This window comes from Orcinus orca, chromosome 3 (genome assembly GCF_937001465.1).
Source record: "Orcinus orca chromosome 3, mOrcOrc1.1, whole genome shotgun sequence".
Lineage (NCBI taxonomy): Eukaryota > Metazoa > Chordata > Mammalia > Artiodactyla > Delphinidae > Orcinus > Orcinus orca.
Window position 1 is genome coordinate 84,326,037 of NC_064561.1, and position 22,753 is coordinate 84,348,789.

Consider the following 22,753-nt stretch of genomic DNA (forward strand, 5'->3'; position numbering starts at 1 on the left):
CCAAAAAACATGTGACTACATCCTCCTTTAACCCAAGCCTCTGCTGCCTGGTAATTCCCTAACCTTCTGTCCTTCTGGAATCACCCTTTTCTTTCATAACCAAAGAACACTCCCAAGCTTCCATCCCATTTGCTGCAGTCTGGAGACACCTTAATAAATCCTCCTGAAGAGAGGAATGCCCAGGTCACTTCTGCATCCACTCCCACTGCTGTCTGTTCCTACAGACTACTGGTTCCTTACATTACTCTTAGCTCGTTGTTCTCCTACCTCTATGTTTCAAATATAGGACTATCAGACTTCTACTGAAGGCTGGGAGACAACAGAGGATAATTGCAGTTCTGGGTATTAGACATTCTTGTCCTAAAACTTCTCAGCTGTCTTCAACATATAACAATCTCTTCTCAAACAACTTTCTTTCCAGCCTCTGCCTACCATCATATTGCTTGGGTCCCTCTCTCTTTTAGGTTATCCTGAACTCCCTTCCTTCAGCTGCCACTAAGGCAACAATACCCAAGTCTCTTGATATAGTGTCTATGACAGTAGGCTTAGCTTGTCTGCTAGGTTATGAAAAAAGTTGCTTTGAGTGTGTCTTGTTCTAGCTCTCAAACCCTGGCCAAAATCTCTTATTGATATGCAACTTCATCTAGCTGAGAAAATATTTCCCCAAACTTGCTCTAAGGAGCAAATTGCAAATTATGTTTATACTACAATTTTTCTTTAGTGGGCAGGAGTATTTTTATCTCGGGGAAAATTTGGAATTAAATATGGAAGTGATGAAGTAGATAATCCATATTGTTAATATATATATATTTTGTGGTATGTGGGCCTTTCACTGTTGCGGCCTCTCCCGTTGCGGAGCACAGGTTCCGGAGCGCAGGCTCAGCGGCCGTGGCTCACGGGGCTAGCCGCTCCACGGCATGTGGGATCTTCCCGGACCAGGCACGAAACCGTGTCCCCTGCATCGGCAGGTGGACTCCCAACCACTGCATCACCAGGGAAGCCCTTGTTAATATATTTTTGTTAAGGAATAATCTATATTTAGATATTTAAAACATTTTAGATAATTTGGCCTGTTAGAAGGACCCTATCATTCCAATTTAAAGTGAGTAATTGAATAACAGTTTTACATTTGTGATGTTAAGTTAAAATTTAAGTTTAGAAAGAGTACAATTAGAACATTTAAGAGAATTTAAGATTCATCTTACTTATAAATGTAACTTATTTGATTCTTTTATAAGAATCACTTAAGGAGTGTGGGGTCTCTTTATGGGGTGATGCAAATGTTCTAAGGTTGACTGCGATGGTGGTTGCACAACTCTGTGAATACCCTGAGTTATGCACTTTAAATTGCACACTTTAATTGTACTCTTTAAATGGGTGAACTGTGTGGTATGACTCATATCTAATAAAGCTGTGAAGAAAAGAATCACTTGACTTCTTGAGAAGGTTTGTTTGTGAGTCCATTGTAATACTGAAAAACAAAATATAATACGTTTATAAATTCAGTGTCAGAATATTTTTTTCCCGTTTCTGTGTCAGAATATTTAAAAGCATTAGATTAACTAAGTTATAAAAGCTTCCTTAAAACTGATTGTTAAAATTTGCCAAATAGAATAACAGGATTTATAAATTATAATTAAAGTTTAAGGCAAAAGTAGGTTTTTAAAATTTAATGTTAATAAATTGAATAATAATAAAAAACAGAATATCTTATGCATGCTTAGAACTTCCCTATGGAGTGAAGAGGATGAAATTTATAGGATCCTTTAGTCATTACAACATAAATTAGCAGTACTGAGATCTCTGTATGATGGATTAACAAAAATTCCAGCAAAATTGGGGTTGAAAATCTAGTAATTCTGAAATTAGAGTCAACAACTTTAACTGGTACCAACTCAGGCCGGTTATATTTCACAGAATCGAAGCTGACAAAATGCTAACTTTATCTGTTTTCTTCACTGTACCAGAAAGAAAATGACCTAACTCCTACGACTGCTGTGACAATTAAATAAGGCAGTACATGTAAATGGCTTTGTTATTGGCACAGAGAAGGTGCTGCATAAATATTATCTATTATTATTAGCCGGTCAATGTCAGAACATCCTAGGTATATGCACAGCGTGGACAACAGATGTCTTCGTTATTTTTGGGGGGCATTTAGTGTCCATTCTCCCTTCCCAAGTCTTGATTTCCTTTTTGAGAAGTTACCCATTTCCCAATGTGCAGTATCCTTGGTGGAACTATATAGGTGCTTGTCCTCATGGGCAGGCAAGTAATCCAAGCTAGACTGACTGGATCCCCAACCTTTACCTCTGGGGAATGTGATTCTTGAGTGAGGTGGTACAAGAAAGGAAAATGTGGAGCTTTCCTGGTGGCGCAGTGGTTGAGAGTCCGCCTGCCGATGCAGGGGACACGGGTTCGTGCCCTGGTCCAGGAAGATCCCACATGCCGCGGAGCAGCTGCGCCCGTGAGCCATGGCCACTGAGCCTGCGCGTCCGGAGCCTGTGCTCCGCAACGGGAGAGGCCACAACAGGGAGAGGCCCATGTACCGCAAAAAAAAAAAACCAAAAAAAAAAAAAAAGAAAGGAAAATGTTTTCTCATCCAAGGTATGCGTAGTATTAGTCCACAGTCACGCATTTTGTGGTGAGCCTGGGTCCACAGGTGGTCAGCAGGGCCAACGGTCAGACAGCTGAGCAGGACGCGGCACAGAGGACAGCGAGGACAAGCTGGGACCCGCCAGGCGCCTCTGCATCTGTCTGTTACTGTATCTGACAACCTCCCAAGAGGTTCTTCTTTGCTCAGCTTTAACTTGGAACAATACAGAGAAGGGGATTCTGAGAAAGAAAGCTCCTAAATAAATCAAGTTGACAACTACATATTCCAGTATAGTTTTTAAGAAAATAAATGGAGATGATATACATGAACATGTCAGGGCAGGACCCGGCCCACAGTTAGTGTTTACTAAAATCTCATTTATTTATCACTGTGTTTGTAAATCAAGTGACCTGCGCTAATAGTATTGAGACTTGAAGTCACTGTTTATGATCATTTTAAACATGTGAAGAGCTGACACACATTTTTTTAGAGTGAATAGCATTGCTGGTCCCCTGTACCTCCTCCTATGAACATATTTGGAAACTGTTTATATGGATAAGATAACTTAATTTGGTTAAATATCAAAAACAATAAATACAAGTTGTGCATTTCTTGTATTTAGATTTATTTTCACTAGCCTTGTAATTGTATCTTTAGTTTTACAAATAAGAATGGTCTTTTTCTCATTTTCCTATCAAACTTGTGGTTTGTATATGTTAGAGCAAGACCTTTTCCTTCTGCTATGCTTTCTTCATCCTGTTTTCTTTCTTTCAGCTTTCCAGCATAGACTTCATTATTTATTAAATTACGCCAATTTACTGCCTGTGTTCTTCTTGCCTGTACTTTTCTTACAAAAGAGGTAGCTAATTAGCTCTTAGGTAAGACTCTCAGTAAGCATAATTGTATCAGAAGGGTTCTAGTAGGAAACAGAAGGCACGCCCAGCTGGGATTTTGAAGATAATTTATTGAAGGGGCCATTTACAGAGGTGAAGATAGGGCTACGGGAACCAACAAGAAATGCTGAAGCACTCAGGGACCAGCCACAATTGAAAGTAATTACTGCCCTAGGCTTGAAGGGAACAGGGGAGGAAATGGCCTGGTAGGTGCTGGAACCAAGCAAGAGGAGTCGCCCAACAGGAGCTGTAGCTGTAAAGGGACGAAGCCTCCTCCAGAACTTTCTACTGAAGCAGGGCAGGCGTGAAGGAAGAAAAGTCCACCTTTTTCTCCTGCTCACTGATCTCCTGCCAATGCCCCCTCATTGGCTAAGCCCCATTAGCAGCGAGAGGACAATGGGGTGTAGGTGATGCAGTCTACAGAGGGCGGCTCTGCTGGGGAGCAGAGGACTCACTCATGTGCAATTGTGTATGTGTGAGCACTAAGTGGGTTCTGTGGGCGCCCCTGGGACAGTGTCCGAGAAGCCCCAGAATAGGGAGCAAGAGATACTTGGAACAGACTGAGGTGAGGTGCTGTTCCTAACAGGCTGAACGGGAAGCTGGTGGAACTGTCACTGGTCACCATAGCTGCGCAAGGATTAGGAGGTGGGGCTAAGAGGCTGAGCAGTGGTGCACAGGAGGTGTCTGGTACAATTCTGTAACAGCACTGAGCATAAGCTCTGGTCTTTCTTCCCAACTAGACTATGGTAGATGGTGTGAGTGGAAGGGTCACGTCTGCTTTACTTATCAGTGTATACACCCCATTTGTCTTTTCATGATTTCTTGCATTGAGTGAAAACCACAAGTAATCTCAAAAAAACACTTTATTAGGATAGTTTTAACCTTCACCTCATAAAACCATTACAGTAGAACAGAAGTTAATTAGCAGAACACATAAATAAATTTATTGTGCTTCATCTTCAGTTATTAAAGAGTTAACCTCAGCAGTAGACAGGAAGAAATAAAGCAGCAATGGATAGGATTTCTCTACAGGGGGATAATACGCTGAAAAATTGGTTATCTTTTTTATAATTTTTAGACACACCAGTTCTGTTTCAGGTATTAATTAATCCAATAAATTTTTATGGAACAGCTTTTAGGTTTTTTGTTTGTCATTGTTGTTATTATTATTATTTTGAAGCAGCTTTTAGGTTGGAGGTAATGTACTAGCTATTTGGGGGATAAAAGAATAAAAAGAACCAGACATATTTGTGTTTTGTTTGGCAGAAAAAAAAGTCTTATTGTTTTAATTTGTTATCTTTAATTACTAGTGGGTTAAAATTTTCCCATATACATGTATTTTGTATGAGTTGTGTATATATGTCACTAGCTCATATTCTCCATGTTTGTTTGTAAAGTCTCTTTATATATTAAGAATACAAATCCCCTGTCTGGCATATTTCTTTTTGCAAACTTTTAATCTTGGTTTGTTTCAGTTGAATTTTGATATAGCATAGGGAGTTTAATTTTTACAAAAGGTTTTTCTCCTTTTTTTTCCCTTTTTTATTGTAGTATAATTGATTTACAATGTTGTGTCAATTTCTGCTGTACAGCAAAATGATTCAGTTAAACATATATATATATACATATATACATTTTTTTCAATATATTCTTTTCTATTATGGTTTATCATAGGATATTGAAGAAATACAAATGGTCAATAGGCACGTGAAAAGATGCTCAACATCACTAATTATTAGAGAAAGGCAAATCAAAACTACAATGAGGTACTACCTCACACTGATCAGAATGGCCATCATTAAAAACTCTACAAATAACAAATGCTGGAGAGGATGTGGTGAAAAGGGAACACTTCTACACTATTGGTGGGAATGTAAGTTGGTACAGCCCCTGTGGAAAACAGTATGGAGGTTCTTCAGAAAACTAAAGATAGAATTGCCATATGATCTAGCAATCCCACTCCTGGGCATGTATCCAGAAAAAACTCTCATTCAAAAAGATACATGCACCCCTATGTTCATACCAGCGCAATTCACAATAGCCACAACATGGAAGCAAATTAAGTGTCCATCAACAGATGAATGGATAAAGAAGATGTAGTACATATATACAATGGAATACTACTCAGCTACAAAAAAGAACAAAATAATGTCATTTTCAGCAACATGGATGCAACTAGAGATTATCATACTAAGTGAAGTAATTCAGAAAGAGAAAGACAAATACCATATCATATCACTACACGTGGAATCTAAAATATGACATAAATGAAACTATCTACAAAAAAGGAACAGACTCACATAGATAACAGACTTGTGGTTGCTAAGGGGGAGGGGGTTGGGGGAGGAGTGGGGTGGGAGGTTAGGTTTCCCAGATGAAAACTATTATATAGAGAATGGATAACAATAAGACCTTACTGTATAGCACAGAGAACTATATTCAGTATCCTATGATAAACCAGACTTGGTTCTTGACTGAAGCTGTGTATAGTTTTGTAAGAGAATTAGCTAGCAGGACCTCATGAATGACCAGTAAAGGGTGATAAATGAGAGGGATCCCAGTCTTGCAAACATCCCTGCTTGGGCACCAGACATGTGACTGAATCATCTTGCATGTTCCAGCCCCAGCTACCATCTGACTGCAGATTCCAAACAAGATCATCAGGAGAACCGCCTGACTGAGCCCAGTCAAACCAAAGAATCATGCTTAAGCTGTTAAATTTTGGGGTGGTTTGTTAGAGAGTGTTAGGAAATGGAAACATCCAGGTGCAACAGCAGTTGTCTTCTGGATGAGGAGGTCCTCCTGGGTATCCCCAGGGGCCCAGGGCCCTGCATCTGAGTATCTGCTACTCTGGAATGGGGGGAAATACCTCAAAGTATTTTGAAGAATGCTGGTCTCCAGCCACTTACTCTGGTGGTTATCTAGTAGCTAATGCTTCTCCTTTAATTTTATATTCTTTGCCTATGGGGTTAGTGTGATTGAGATCCATACTCACTCTTCTGAGTAGTCCTCTTTGGTACATATTTCAGGATGGACATACTTTGAATTGTATACTGTCTGCTCTCCTTTTTACAGGGAATCATAAATATTTCGCTGCTAGCAATTAATTTTGTTTTCCAGTTTTCCTAAAAATATACTACTACTTCTTGTGTATACAATTCTGTTCTTATTCTGTTCTTTTCCAAGATATTCTTTTGGAGAAGGAAATAGTTTCTTGCAGTTAATCTGCCTTCTTGATACAGTTCTGTTTATCCTTTTTTATTTCCCCCTAAGTTTTGTGATCTAATTCATTGATTTTCTGCCATATTCAACTTGAGTTTTTAAATTAATTAAAATATTTTGGCTCTGTTGGGTCTTCGCTGCTGCACGCGGGCTTTCTCTAGTTGCAGCGACCGGGGGCTACTCTCTGTTGCCATGCGTGGGCTTCTCACTGTGGTGGCTTCTCCTGTTGTGGAGCACAGGCTGTAGGCACAAAGGCTTCAGTAGTGTGGCTTGCCATCTCTAGAGTGCAGGCTCAGTAGTTGTGGTGCACGGGCTTAGTTGCTCCATGGCATGTTAGAGTTTCTTCCCAGACCAGGGCTCATACCTGTGTCTCCTGCATTGGCAGGTGAGTTCTTAACCACTGTGCCACCAGGGAAGTCCCTTAACTTGCTTTTAACTGCCTATATTCGTAGACAGAAGAACACCAATGGTTAAAAGACTGGACTCTGAGTTAGACTACTTTGAATTGAATTCAGGGTGAACCACTTACTAGTGTATGTCTTAGCCAAGATATTTAACTTCCTTCAAGCCCTTTTACAGCCTGAGGAGAAAATGGAGAAAGTAGCCATGCCTAACTTACAGAGTTGTTGAAAGCATTAAGTGAGAGCACACATGTAGAGTTCTGAGTACATTGGCTAGCACATGGGAGGCACTTGATAAACGGTTGATGCTATTACAGGAGACTTTAAAATCAGCACTGATAACTAATTTCTCCCTTTTTATTTATCAAGTCAGAGCACATTCAAAAATGAAAACCTCCCTCTAAATCATATCACCCAGAGAAAATTACTGTTAACACTTTGGTGTTATTCATATTCATGTGTAACAAAACATTATTATAGTTTCCATACTGCTATGTGGCTCACTTCTTCATTTCGTGCTCTATCATGAACAGTTTTACAGATAAATATTATTCCACACAATTATGTTTACTGGCTACCTACTATTCTAAATAATAAACAGCATAATTATTTTTAATGATTACCTCTATAGACGCACAATAATTCCTTCCTAACAAGTTCTCTGATTTTGGACATTTAGGCTATCTCCAATTTTCTTGTTTTGTAGACTATTGTGAACTCAGTAGTTCACTTAATAAACGTGTTTGTACCCATGTTTGACTTTTTTCAGGATAAATTTTGAGAAACTGGGTTGTTCTGTAAAAGAGTATCAAAAACTAATGTTAATTATTTTAAAATAGTTACCTAATGTTAAAATGCCTCTCATATGAGGTGTATCTCACTAGTAACGGCATGTAAGCTCCGGAGGACAGGAATTTTGGTCTGTATTGTTCACAATTGTATCCTAGGTCTATAGAGCAGTGTGAACAAAAACACCCTGCTTTTCAGTGAAGGAAACAAAATAATATTGTGAATACATATTAGTATGAACCAAGAGCAGTGAGATGATTTTGAAGACCTCTGCTAACAATACAGAAATTTATTGAGAAAAAAAGGAACAAGTGTTGTTTGTTTTTAAGATATTGTTTTACAATATCTTAACTACTTCAGAAAAGGACATCTGGACAAAATGAGGATTTTTATAAAAATGGAGAAAAGGGAATGGCTGTTGGGTAGGCAGTCAACAATGTCTGCTGCACAAGTAAAATCATAGTTTTCTTAAATTTTGAATTATAATAAACATGCTATTTACAATTAAGTTTTAGCTATATTCTTGATTGCTCTATTAATCTGTAGGAGGAAAATTATTTTTGAAAGAATTAAGATGTTGTAGTCTCCTTAAAACACACACACACACACACTTCTGGCCCATGAGATTTGAGGAGAAGCTTGCTAGGTGTGTAAGGGGTGGATTCTGGGAAACTTTTTCTTGATCTTAAAAAGAGACTCAGGGGAGAAAAAGGTCTTTTCTTTTCTTTTCTCTTTCCTCTTCTTTTCTGTCTCTGAATACTGTATTCATTTCTAGAATGATCCGTGGAGGGACTTAGTGTAAGGATGAGGCTGATGTGCTGAGAACGCAAAATAGAAAGATGGAAAGAATAAGGGTCCTTGGAAATGTATGTGGGCTGCTAACTTTACCAATCCTGAGCCCATCCTATCTCATGACTTCCTATCACGTGAGAATAAGTTTTCCAATTTTCCTATTGTTCAGACCATTAAGACAAGGCCTTCTGTTCCCAGAAGTGGAAAGTGTTCTAATTAATTCCAAATAGTTTGGAGTAAGTCGTGTGTGGTACAATTACAGCCATTTGATAATTCTTAGAGCATGAGTTTTAATGACAATAGATGTATACAGCTATATATTTAGCAGATATGGTTTACAGTTGGTTAAAACGTTTATAAAACACTTATAATATGATAGGCATTAGCCTCAGCTTTGGGAACCCAAAGGAAAGTAAAACAGGGCCCTTTCCCTCTGGGAGGAAAAACATGATTGTTTCCCAGTATTTTTTATTTTTAGTATATGTCTCCAGGAATGAAAAAATGAGCTTTGCTTAATATTTGTTAATGCAGTTTATTTCTTTTTTAAAGATATTTAATGTGATCATAAAGAAATTATGCTATTTTAAAACCCTAGAAAGAGAACTAAGAACATATGTGAAAGGCTCAAAGACAAATTCTTATTTATGAAAATTGCTATATATATATATATATGTACTTTCTGAAGTTCTGTACAAGAATGTTACCTTTGAAAAGACCAAAGGAAGCATATTATTTTGGATTCATAGCACATCCCACTCAAGAGGTAAATTTGTATATTAATGTCCAAGTAAATTTTTTAGCATATATTTTATGAGAAAGGTGAAATATTATACTATTTTTGACAGCTAATCAATAAGGTAGGCATTTAGTTTTACTACTTTCTGAGTTATTAGGCTGCTGAGTGAAAGCAATATAGCTAGTTAAAAGAGGTATCCATTTAATGAAAGGCATGTAGAATATTAATTGGTCGTTAAGATATATACTATGTTCCTAGTTGCCTTCTCTGATTTCCTTAGCTTGACATTTAAAAAATTAAGTTCCAATGTTCTAAGGCACCTTTCTCCTTCCCTTATTGATCTTCCTTTATATCTGTCACTGACCAAGATTTAAACACGACACATAAATCATACATATAAAGTTACAAGGCTAAAAGAGTAATAGAACAAGTAATAAGATAAACCTGCGAGACTCTGGTTAAAAACCTCTTTGTGTGAGGGAGTTGCTTTCCAGTGACTGATGTTGTATTGTGAGCCCAGTCCATGAATTCATACCCTCTTGCATTAGACCATAAGGCATGCTATGGAAGGAACTGAGTTTTTTATTGCTCTTAGAGTTCATTGCAACATTTCCATGACTCCCACCTAGAGAGCAGTGTTGGCACCTCCAGGTCACCATACCAACTAACTTAACCAATAATATTTTTGAAGGTGTTTCAGGGCCTTACTCTTCAATCCTGCTTCTGATCATGTCACAAATGCCTCTTAGTGGAAGATTCTTGCCTTTCAGGCTGTTTCTGATCCTTCAGAGGTAATGTCAGGACTCACTGCAGTCTTTAAAATAAAACTATGATCCTTCTACAGATATGGAAGTTCTGCCCAACTGTTCTGAGATAGGTTAGTGGACTCCACCGGTATCTGTTGTGCATATACAATGTACAGACCAAGTGATTTGTGAAAGGTGCTCTGGGGGATAAAAAGAGAAGCAGGAGACCCAGTCCCCGCTTTCACTGGGTGAAAGCTGAATAGCTTCCACGTGCCATTCTAGGTTCGTTCCACACTCTTCTCCAACCCGCTGTCTGTCCCAGGAAGCTGACTGGTAGGGATTCCATCAGTGAGTTCCTGTGATTCCTGGCTCCTGGTTGGGGTTAGCCAATGGGTTGTCCCGACAAGAAATTAGAGGAAGGGAGGAGAAGAGGTCAGGATATGACCCTGGTGACCTCCCTGTGAAGTCACCTTAGGTTGGCTGTAACAGAAAGTCTCAGCTCCTCCCAAAGAGGCTCCCTGTTTATAACTCTCTCTCCTTCTGGTAACCACTTCTCCCTGTGAGCCTATGGTGTGACAGCACCCTTTAGCTAGCCCAGGTTTCTAGGCTATCTCTTGTGGTTCCTCTATACGGTGCCCTGACCCATGTAACAAGTTCATTGTGAATTATCCCAGCGTGTGTGTGTGCCATCAGTGTAGTATTGGGGTCCTGACTGTTATAGTGGGCTTGTGAGACATACAGACAGAGATTCATAAAGAGATAAAAGGTGCAGGTGAACCAATATAATAGGATTCTATAAAAAGGAGAAATTCATGCTACCATTGGGTGATGGAGGAGTTTTCCTTGAGGAGGGGCGTTTGTAAAATGTGCAGGGGAAAATGAAGCACTGATCTCTGTTTCTCATGATCATGTTTGAGCACGGGTCTCCATCTACTGTGCACATTTTGAAAAAAGAGTGGAAGACAAGGCAAGATGTTAAAGAAAGTCGTCAGTAGCAGCCAAGTACATTTATCAAGTGCCTAATTTAACGTGAGAAATCTGGTGATAAGCATTCTTTTTTTACATTAACAAACTCTTATCTTCACTATTCCTCATATTACCTGAAAGATGTTGAAAAGCATCTTTTTGCTCCTTCACTATTTTCTATAAATTTGTTCCTTGTTCCTAAGGGATAGAGAATGGAAATAAGTTATAGCCCACAGGTTGTGAATTTATCATCTATACCTCTAATTCTCATTTGCTCAGTTAGAAAAATCTGTCTGTGACCGTCTGATAGACAATCATAATTACAGCTCTATTAAAAATGTTCATCAGAATGCTTACATAATTCATTTAGTCAGCAAATATTTACAGAGGGCCTATTACGTGCCAGCCACTCTTCTGGGCTGTAGGCAGAGAACAGCGAACAAACAAACGAAATCCCTGTCCTCACGAAGCTCACATTTAAGTGGGGCAAGACTGACAGTAAACCAAACATAAAGTAAAATATATAGAATGTTAGTGCCATAGAGAAAAATATTGCAGAGGAGAAGGACAGTAAGTGCTGAAGGCTAGATTGTGATTTTGTACTAATTTTGTAATGTGAGTCAGCTAGGCTGAATTTTCCCCTTCCCTGTATGTTTCCTGTGTAATATTCAGAGGGAAGACGTGAAACAGCTACCATACTGTTTTTTTACGCTTGAAAGGTCTGTACAGGTGTTATTGTAGCTCACGTGTGTTACAGCTTATCTGGGGGCTCACTTCATTAATAGGGGGCAGTGGCCAGGACTGCATTCTGCTTCAGCTTCTGTCTCCTGGGCCAGGTGTGTGTTTAGTTCTGTGATGAAGGGGACCAGTTTCTCATGTAGGACACCCACGTCAACAGGTTGGAGGCAGTGAGAACTGATATGGGTTCCAACGCGTCCTGTTGGATTCCAGTTGGTCCTTGTTCTCCCCAGTTTTATATCTGTCTTTTCTTCCCATTCTCTGATCTGTGGACATCAAGCCCCAACACCAGATGCAAAGAAAACAGCCTTAGAGAGACCCCTTAACAAGCTCCCACAATTGTATAAAGTCAAATCCCTACAAGAAATCAATCTCTCTCTCCCCCCTCCTACATGTGTCTATCTATCTATCATCTATCTAGTTTCAAGTGATTATGCTCATTTAATTGAACCCTGTCTGAAACAGATGGCCTAACTGAAAAGCTGGTATCTTAGCAAAGATCTAAAAGAGGTGAGAGAGCAAGCTGTGCATACTGGTATTTGGCATAGGAGCACTTTCATGCAGAGAGAGGAGCAAAGCAAAGGCCCTAAAGCAGGAGCAGCTGTGACTGGTGTGACTGAGAAACAGCAAGGAAGCCAGCGAGGCAGGATCACAATAAGGGTAGGGAGAGGAGCTGGGATGAGTTCAGAGAGGTAAAGGGGAGGGAGAGGGGCAACACTTGGTTGTGTAGAGCCTTGTAGGCCACTGAATGCATTAGCTTTTACTTTGAGGGAGATGGGGAGCTATTGGAGGTTTTTGGAGCAGAAGAGTGACCTGATTTGCCTGAAATTTTAGCAGGATGCCCCTGGCAGCTGTGGGGAGAATTAACTGTAAGGGAGAAAGAGTGGGAAGCAGCGAGACCAGTTAAGAGGCTATTGCAAGATTCTGGCAAGAGATAATGATGATTTGGAGCAGGGTGAGCATTAGTGGTGATGAGAAACATTGGATTTTGGATATTATTTGCAGGTGGAGTCAACGGGATTTGTTGGTGATTTTTTTTTTTTTTTTTTCGCGGTACGCGGGCCTCTCACTGTTGTGGCCCCTCCCGTTGCGGAGCACAGGCTCCGGACGCGCAGGCTCAGCGGCCATGGCTCACGGGCCCAGCCGCTCCGCGGCATGTGGGATCTTCCCGGACCGGGGCACGAACCCGTGTTCCCTGCATCGGCAGGCGGACTCTCAACCACTGCGCCACCAGGGAAGCCCTTGTTGGTGATTTTTTAATGAAGAATGTAAGGTAAAGAGAAGAATTAAGGATAATTCTAGGGTTTTGGGCCTGAGCACCTAGGTAAATAGGAAGATGGGGGAATGGTCAGGGAAGAGGGTTTGCGGGAGAAAATTGAGGATTTGGTTTTAGATATGATAATTTTGAAACATCTATTTCACATTCAAGTGGATGGTCTAGAGTTCAGATGAGGAGAGATCCAGGCTGGAGAAATAAATCTGTGAGGTGTTATAGTGGAATTTAAACCATGGGGCAGACTGAGATTACCTAGGGAGTTGGTGACCTTGATAAGGCTTATTTCAGTGGAGTCGTGGTGATCAAAGCTTAGTTAGCATGTATATAAGAGAAAATAGGAGCCGAGGAATTGAACACAGAAAACTTAGGGAACCCTCCTACATTGCTGGTGGCAGTGTTAATTGGTGCAGTGTTAACTGGTGCAGCCACTATGGAAAACAGTACGGAGGTTCCTTAAAAAATGAAAAATAGAACTACCATATGATCCAGCAATCCCACTCCTGGGCATATACCCAGAGAAGATGAAAATTCAAAAAGATACATTCACCCCGGTGTTCACAGCAGCACTATTTATAATAGCCAAGACATGGAAGCAACTTAAGTGTCCATCAACAGATGAATGGATAAAGAAAATGTGGTATGTATATACAATGGAATATTACTCAGCCATAAAAAGAATGAGATATTGACATTTGCAACAACATGGATGGACCTAGAGATTACCATACTAAATGAAGTAAGTCAGAAACAGAAAGATGAATATCATATGATATCACCTATATGTGGAATCTAAAAAATAATACAAATGAACTTATTTATAAAACAGAAACAGACATAGAAAACAAACTTATGGTTACCAAACAGGAAATGAGGGGAGGGATAAATTAGAAATTTGGCATTAGCAGGTACATATTACCATATATAAAATAGATGACAAGGACCTACTGTATAGTCCAGGGAACTATATTCAATATCTTGTAATACCATATATGGGAAAAGAATCTGAAAAAGAATGTATATATATTTATGTATATACATATTTATGTATATATATATATATTTATGTATATAGGTATATGTATAGCTGAATCATTTTGCTGTACACCTGAAAGTAACACAGTATTGTAAATCAGCTATACTTCAATTAAAAAAAAAATGAAGTCTACCTTCTCTAGGAAAGCTTCCCTTAGAGACGAATTCAGGTAAGCTCTCTTCCCCTACACATTCTTTTTCAGACCATCATTGTGGCAGGTAACCCACAGTGCCTTGGGTTGTGAATATTTGGACACACTTTTTTATCTCCTTATCCTTCAGAGATAAGACTGCTGTTACTCACCATTGTACATCCCATAATCAGCACACACTGCTTTGCTTCAAGTATTGAATAAATGTGTGGTAAAATAGGAAAAAAAAGATAGCAAACCTTGACAATGCTCTTGAGGAGTTTTCCTTTCATTAATATTGATTTATAACCACAGTCAATGTATACTTAAAACACCATGAATCATTTGTATCTTATAGACATTTTCATTAAAGAATCAAGGATGACATTTTATTTAATTTTTGTTTATATGTATGCCTTTCCTACTAGCCAACCAGCTCCCAGAGAGAAGAACCTGTTTTTCTTATCTTTCTTTTCTTGCCAAGCACAATGCATGAAATAGAGGTTTATTGACTAATAACCATCTTTCATTAAGTGTTTCTCTGAGTTTTATCTATTTCTATGCAGTTTTGGGGAATATTTAAGAGTTCAACTGGGAATGGTTTTCATATGATCACAGCAGTTATAGAACACATCAGTATTTAGAGATTAGGTGAAAAGCTTGTCCGTTTGAAAAATAAATGTTGCCAGTTACAGATGGATAGTAGCTCTTTTTAAAGAATTTTATGATTTTTTAGATCAGAATAGGGAGCAGAAGAATAGTCAGAGATGAATTCAAAAATTAAAGGAGGAATGCTAGTTTGTATATTCTTTATGAAAGTAAAATTTTAGAATGTCTTAATTACATATTTAAACTTTTTATCTTGATGTAGGATAGGAAAATGTGTATAATATTACTTGCACTTCTGACATCTTATTACTTAATCCAAGATTTAAAGTTTTAAGAAGCATAAATAGCTGAATTGTGTTATTAGAACTCTGAGGAACCTAGCAGAAAGAGTAATTATTAGAGAAGAGATCCAAATAACACTAAGTAAACACAAAAATTAGAATGAGGGAAACATTAAAACATTATAGAGCCAAAGAAACAGAAATCATGTTGCCATAATCAATGTAGATATACCTAACATGGAAAATATTTGTTATGAATACTGCAATGCTATGTATTGGGGATGCTATGGACTGAACTATGTCCCTCCAGAATTTGTATGTTGAAACCCTAAACCTCAATGTGACTGTATTTGGAGATGGGAGCCTTTTAGAGGTAATTAAGGTTAAATGAGGTCAGAAGTGTGCATTCCTTACCTGATGGGATTCTTATTCTCATAAAAGGAGGAAGAGATACCAGAGAGCTCTCTCTCTACCATGTGAGGACACAGTGAGAAGGTGGCTGTCCCCAGGTCAGGAAAGGAGTCTTCACCAGAAACCAAACCCTGCTGGAATGTTGATCTTGGACTTCCGGCCTCCAGAACTGTGAGAAAATAAGTTTCTGTTGTTTAAGTCACCTAGCCTACAGCATTTTCTATGGTAGCCCAAGCTGACTAAGACAGAGGACAATACTTAAAAATGGAAAAGATACAGTATTATTTTTATTAGTACATTAAAAAGCCCCAGAGCCCTTATAACGGAATGCATACATAATGCCAGGTACATTTAATTTCATTTAATCTTCAAAATAATTCTTTGAGATAGGGATTGTGATTCCTTTTTAGTGCAGCTAGTAAGTGGAGGAGTCAAGCTTCATACTTCCTTCATTTGATATCAAAAGACAGATTTTTACCCATCCATTTTATTCATTTTCCAAAAAGTACTAGAGTCCTTACTATGTGGCAAGAATTAAAGTGGATATAGACATGATTTTGGACCTGTTTCCTGCCCTTGAGGGACTTACAGTTTTGAGGTGCTAGGGTCTGTGCCAGGATGCTATATCTGACATCCTGAAAGCCTAGGTCAGATATGGAGAGGAAAACATCCAGTGGTAAGATTTGACGTGAAAGATGAGAATAGGAATCTGAAGCATTCTCATGAATTCTAGAGCAGTGGTTCTCAAAATATACTGTTCAGGGATTTCCCTACACACACACACACACACACACACACACACACACACACACACACGCACGCACGCACACACGCACGCACGCACACACACACACACACACACACACACACACACACACACACTTCATATCAATCACCTGGGAATCCTGTTAAAATATAGTTTCTGATTCAGTAGGTATTGGGTAGGGCCTGAAAGTCTGCATATGTGACAAGCTGCCAGTCAGTATAGAAGGTGCTGGGGGCCATATTGGGAGTATCAAGAGACAGATGCAATCCTTGTTGCAGCCTAGAAAGAAGCCAGCCATTGGTCTTACATGAACACACATATTTGAGCTCACTAATGGGTTAGGAAACAGGGCCCCTTTGGTAAGAAAACATGTGTTCTTTTACTTAATTATTCCTTATTGAACACCACGTTTTAATTAAATCAGGTTATATGGTTCTACATAACCCCAAGTGATCAGTTTGACAGAATTTTAAGTTTCACAATTAATGTGTTTTTTTTTTTTCATTAGAGGTGCAGGTTTTGACTTCTTCATTTGAAATCACTGTGACATCCCTATGTAGAGGGTATAGAAAGAAATTAAAGAAATTCCCCAAACAAAAGCATTATATACATAATGAAGTGTTTTTCTATGTTCTGAATAGTTGGCTATGTGATTAACTTTATTTCAGTTATGGAGACTGAAGCTTGCTACCTTTTTCCTTCCTTCCTTCCTTCCTTCCTTCCTTCCTTCCTTCCTTCCTTCCTTCCTTCCTTCCTCCCTCCCTCCCTCCCTCCCTCCCTCCCTCCCTTCCTTCCTTTCCATAACCCCAACAGTTAGTATCAGCAATTTTCAACTTTTTCACCAATGTTGCTTTATCTATCCCCCCAACTTTTGGTTACTTTTGTTAGATTATTTATGCACACTACCATATTTAAAAGAGATAACCAACAAGGACCTACTGTATAGCACAGGGAACTCTGCTCAATATTCTGTATTAACTTAAATGAGAAAAGAATTTGAAAAAGAATAGATATATGTATATGTATAACTGAACCACTTTACTGTACAAACTAACACAACATTGTAAATCAACTATAGTCCAATAAAAAATAAAAATTTAAAAAAGCAAAACAAAAAAATTAAAAAATAAAAACAAATCCCAGATACCATAGCATTTCAACTGTAAATACTTTAACATGTAACTGTAAGAAATAAGGGCATACATATACTCACCCACAATGCCATTGTCCCACTGAATGTGCCTAACAACGATTCTTTAATATCACCTAATACCCAGTCCTTGAAATTTTCACAGCTGTGGAAAAAGTCTTTTTACAATTGATATGTTGGAATCATTATCATTTAGTTGTTAACATCTCTCTAATCTCTTTTTTAAACATCTTTATTGCAGTATAATTGCTTTACAATGGTATGTTAGTTTCTGCTTTATAACAAAGTGAATCAGTTATACATATACATATGTTCCCATATCTCTTCCCTCTTGCATCTCCCTCTCTCCCACCCTCCCTATCCCACCCCTCTAGGTGGTCACAAAGCACTGAGCTGATCTCCCTGTGCTATGCAGCTGCTTCCCACTAGCTATCTGTTTTACGTTTGGTAGTGTATATATGTCCATGCCACTCTCTCACTTTGTCACAGCTTACCCTTTCCCCTCCCCATATCCTCAAGTCCATTCTCTAGTAGGTCTGTGTCTTTAATCCCATCTTGCCCCTAGGTTCTTCATGACCTTTTTTTTTTCTTAGATTCCATATATATGTGTTAGCATTCGGTATTTGTTTTTCTCTTTCTGACTTACTTCACTCTGTATGACAGTCTCTAGGTCCATCCACCTCACTACAAATAACTCAATTTCATTTATTTTTATGGCTGAGTAATATTCCATTGTATATATGTGCCACATCTTCTTTATCCATTCATCTGTTGATGGACACTTAGGTTGCTTTCATGTCCTGGTTATTGTAAATAGAGCTGCAATGAACATTTTGGTACATGACTCTTTTTGAATTATGGTTTTTTCAGGGTATATGCCCAGTAGTGGGATTGCTGGGTCATATGGTAGTTCTATTTTTAGTTTTTTAAGGAACCTCCATACTGTTTTCCGTAGTGGCTGTATCAATTTACATTCCCACCAACAGTGCAAGAGTGTTCCTTTTTCTCCACACCCTCTCCAGCATTTATTGTTTCTAGATTTTTTGATGATGGCCATTCTGACTGGTGTGAGATGATATCTCATCTCTTTTAATCTGTAACTCTACCCCTACACCATTTATTGACTGAAGAAATCAAATCTTGTTCTTTAGATTGTCCCACATTCTGGAATTGACTGATTGTTCCCTTGTTGTGTTGTTTAATTTGTTCCTCTGTCCATTCCTCACCCCTCCCTAATTTCCTATAAATTAGTTGTTAGACCTAGATATTTGATTAGATTCTAGAATGGTTTTACAGGGGAGGTGGCAAGAATACTTTAGAGGATTGCTTCACATTTGTGGTAGCTGACCACAAAGATGGCCCCCATTGACCCCTACTTTCTCATATTAATGTCCTTGTGTAGTCAGTTCTCTCCCACACTGAATAGAAGAACTGACTTGTGAATCAATGGGACACAGCAGAAGTGATGCTATGTGACATAAAAGATTTTGTAGAGTCTTCTTCTCTTCCTTTTGGATGACTCAATCAATCTGGGGGCAGCCAGATGTTAAGGCAGATGCACACACTCCAGTGGCCCTAACAGCCAACAGCCATGTGAGTGAGGCATCATGGAAGTGGACCCTCCAGCCCCAGGCGGGCACTCAGATGACTGTTACCTTAGCTAATGTCTTGACTACAACCTCAAGATTCCTTGAGCTAGAACTTCCCAGCTAAACCACTGCTGAATTCTCGATCAGAGAAACTGTGTGAGATGATAAATGTTTACCGTTGTTTTAAGCCACTAAGCTTTACAGTAATATGTTATACAGTAATAGAAAAAAAAATCACCAATGTGTCACAGTTTGCTTGACATACCTTTAATGATGCTAAGATTGATCAGTGGTTTCAGGTGTTGTCAACCTGACCTATCCATTATAAAGTTCTCCATGAATATTTCACCTAATGGTATTAATGGTCATTGATGTTCACTGACTAGATTTATTATTTTATTGAGGGTTGCATATAATTTCTTCCATATATATTAGTTGAGATCCTTAAAAACTTGGAAGTTTTATGCAGGCTAAATTAAGAGACATTTAAATTTTTAAAATATTTATGTTGTTTTTATATCTCCTTCATAGTTGGTCTAAATGAATTAGAAATTAGTGCCTTCAAACTAGAACATTTAAAATTAAAATGACATGGGGGTAATGTGAGGGGATATTTATGAAATGATGCTAAATAATCTGTTCTGTTTTTCAAGGATGCAACTGGCTGCTTTGATGTTCAGTGGTGAATGAGATGTGAGATTCAGAGAAAATAGTGCTGGATTGTAGTTGCCAGTGAGTGCTGTTGTTTACTGGATGAATAGGTCTAATATGACTACCAGCGCTTTCTGTTCCATTCAGCTTTAAAGAGTCTCCTGGGCTAAGTGTTTTGCAAAGCAGCAAACATTACTGCCTATGTAGTTCTTATTGTAATCACTTTAATACAATTTTATGTAATCACTTCTGGGCTATAAAATGGTGCATTTCCCAAAGCTATAAGGTCATCTAAAATTATGGCTAAAAATATACACAATAACTTTCCACAACTCCAGAAATTATTCCCAGCAAGCTCTAGTTATGAGAATGGATTTCCCCCGCTCTTTAAAAGCATCACCTGCCACATATTATATTTTCTAAATAAGCAAATCTATTACAATATTTTATTTCTTAGGATTGGGAATAGTTAAATGCCAGTATTTTGCTTTAAATGGTTTTCAACCATTTCCTCCGGGAAAACTTTTCTATATAGTAAGATTTTATTTCACATTTTGTGAAAACACACTTTTTGGAGAAAGGAGACTGAGTTCTCACATTTTAAATGTTCATGTTAGAAGTGTGTATTCTTAACTCATATTAGCTTTGACCAGTTACCGCTGTCAACTTGCTTTTAGGGTTTGCCCTCGATTCAGTTAAGTTCTATTTCCCAAACATTTATTGAATATTTTCTAGAGGCAAAGCTTTATGCTCATAAGATATGAGTTGGTAGAGTTACAAATGTGAAAGAGTGACGATATAGTAACCAGTGTTCAATCAAAATAGCCAATTAGTTTCATTTTATGACAAACTTGGATTGGTTATTTAGGACTTCCAGGAGTACTATATGGAAAAGAAATCTAGGGCCACATTAAAGGTCAGCAGACAGAGCTGCCACCATCAAAGTGATATCTTCCATAGTCTGGAGAGTGGAAATTGGTGGTAAAATAGCAAATTTTAATATAAAAATTACGAGAAAATTTAGGAGAAAGGATCATTATTTCTCAACTGTTTCACAGAAGAAATAACTATGAATTAGCCTTGGAAAAGGAGAATTTAGATCCAAAGAATGAAGAGGGAAGGGACATTCCAGGTAGTAGGAATCTGGAAGATCACGGAATAGAGATAAGCAATCTGGAAGAGCCAATTTGTGAGGCTGGAGCAAAGTTTGCCTGGACAGATGTGGGAGACAAGGTTGGAAAGAACATAAACTGACTTACAGAGGACTGAAATCATTATCTCATTAGGTATCCAAATGGCTGGGCTTGATATTTTATATACTTGTATATCAGACCATAAATGCTTATGAGCCTAAATGATTCTATGTTTAAAAAAATATAAACAATATTCAAAATGTCTCTTACTAACATGTTATGCCAGTACTATCATAGTGAACACAATGCTGCCCAATGTACGTTCCCGCCCTACCTAGGGCCTCTCCCCTCTGCTCAGCCTTATTTTATTGGAAAGACCATTTCCCCTGTTCCATTATATCCTGGGAGATAACCTCAGGATGGAGCCAAAACACAGAGGAGGACAGAATTAACATTTGGAGATGAACTGAGCATACAGAACATTGCATAACCCCTTGGAGCAAGTTATCCCTGAAGCTAGACAGTCCCTGAGCCTGCAAACAAATGAACCAACAAATTCCTTTTCTTAATTAAGTTTGAGTTAGATTTTCCATCATATGCAATGGAAAGAGTCCTAACTTATAGAATGATTTTAAATCATGACTGTTGTAAATTCTTTTTGGGTTACAATGGAAGTTCTTCCTGTGACTTAAATGTGTCCTTATTAACTTGCTCCTGAAGCTATTTTGATGGGCAGCCTCTAGGGAAACAAAGACCAGTCACTCTGTCACCCAGTGAATTTTACATCTTTGTATAATGATAGTTTTCCCGAACTGTTCTTGGAATGGGGTGTTTCCATTGACTTTCTTTTTTTTTTTTTTTTACAATGGTGTGTTAGTTTCTGCTTTATAACAAAGTGAATCAGTTATACATATACATATGTTCCCATATCTCTTCCCTCTTGCGTCTCATCTCCACCTGAAAAACTTAACTCTTCTTATCTGGTACTATAATGATCAGTAAAGAGTGTTATTTAAACTGATTAAAAGAGCTTTATTGTAAAACCTAATCACTAGATATAATTATCTCCAGGATAACTATCTTCACTGTCACTAATTTAAAAGGGCATTTACGACCACATTGAAAAAAGATACTTAAACATAGAAAATTAAATCTATAAACCATCTTCAAACAGGTTAAAAAAAAGGCCTGGGCATCCATAAAAATGTTCAATAGCCTACTAAAGAGTCTTTAGTTGCTCTCTTATGCACTATTAACTGTTAAAATAGTCATCATTTTAAAGAAATTATATGTTTAGATTTAAACATTATTTTGTTCACAAAGGTGCAGTTTGGGAGGGGGGTCTGTATTAGTTTTCTATGGCTGCCATAACAAGTTATCACACATTTGATGGCTTAAAACAACACAAATTTACTATCTCACAGTTCTGGAGGTTAGATGCAACACAGTTCTCACTAGGGTAAGATCAAGTGTTGCAGGGCTGTATTCCCTTCTGGAGTCCCTAAGAGGGAATCCGTTTCTTTGCCTTTTCCAGCTTCTAGAGACCGCCTGCCCTCCTTGGCTCAAGACCCTTCCTCCATCTTCAAAGCCAGCAACAGCAGGTCAAGTCATTCTCCCAGTGAATCACTCTGACCTTCTCTGCTTCTCTCTTTCAAGGATCCTTGTGATTACACTGGACCCATCTAAAAAAATCCAGGATGAATCTCTCTAGTTTAAGGTCAGCTGATTAGAAATCTGAATTCCATCTGCAACCTTAATTCCTCTTTGCCACGTAAGACAACATACTCATAAGTTCTGAAGATTAGGAAGTAAATACTTCTCCATCATTCTGCTTACTACAGGCTC

The 22,753-nt window shown here is 38.4% G+C and overlaps 1 long non-coding RNA gene across 2 annotated transcripts in view; it reads left to right on the top strand.

Annotated features, from left to right (window-relative positions):
• The first annotated feature begins 806 nt into the window (after nucleotides 1-806).
• LOC117200547 (uncharacterized) overlaps nucleotides 807-22,753 on the top strand; it is a 58,051-nt gene continuing 36,104 nt past the window's right edge. The window contains exons 1-2 of one of the 2 annotated variants that reach the window (XR_004482134.2): nucleotides 807-5,362; nucleotides 15,650-15,790. This is a non-coding gene — a long non-coding RNA (uncharacterized LOC117200547). The remainder of the gene's footprint in view (nucleotides 5,363-15,649; nucleotides 15,791-22,753) is intronic. The other variant, XR_004482133.2, reaches the window with a different exon arrangement.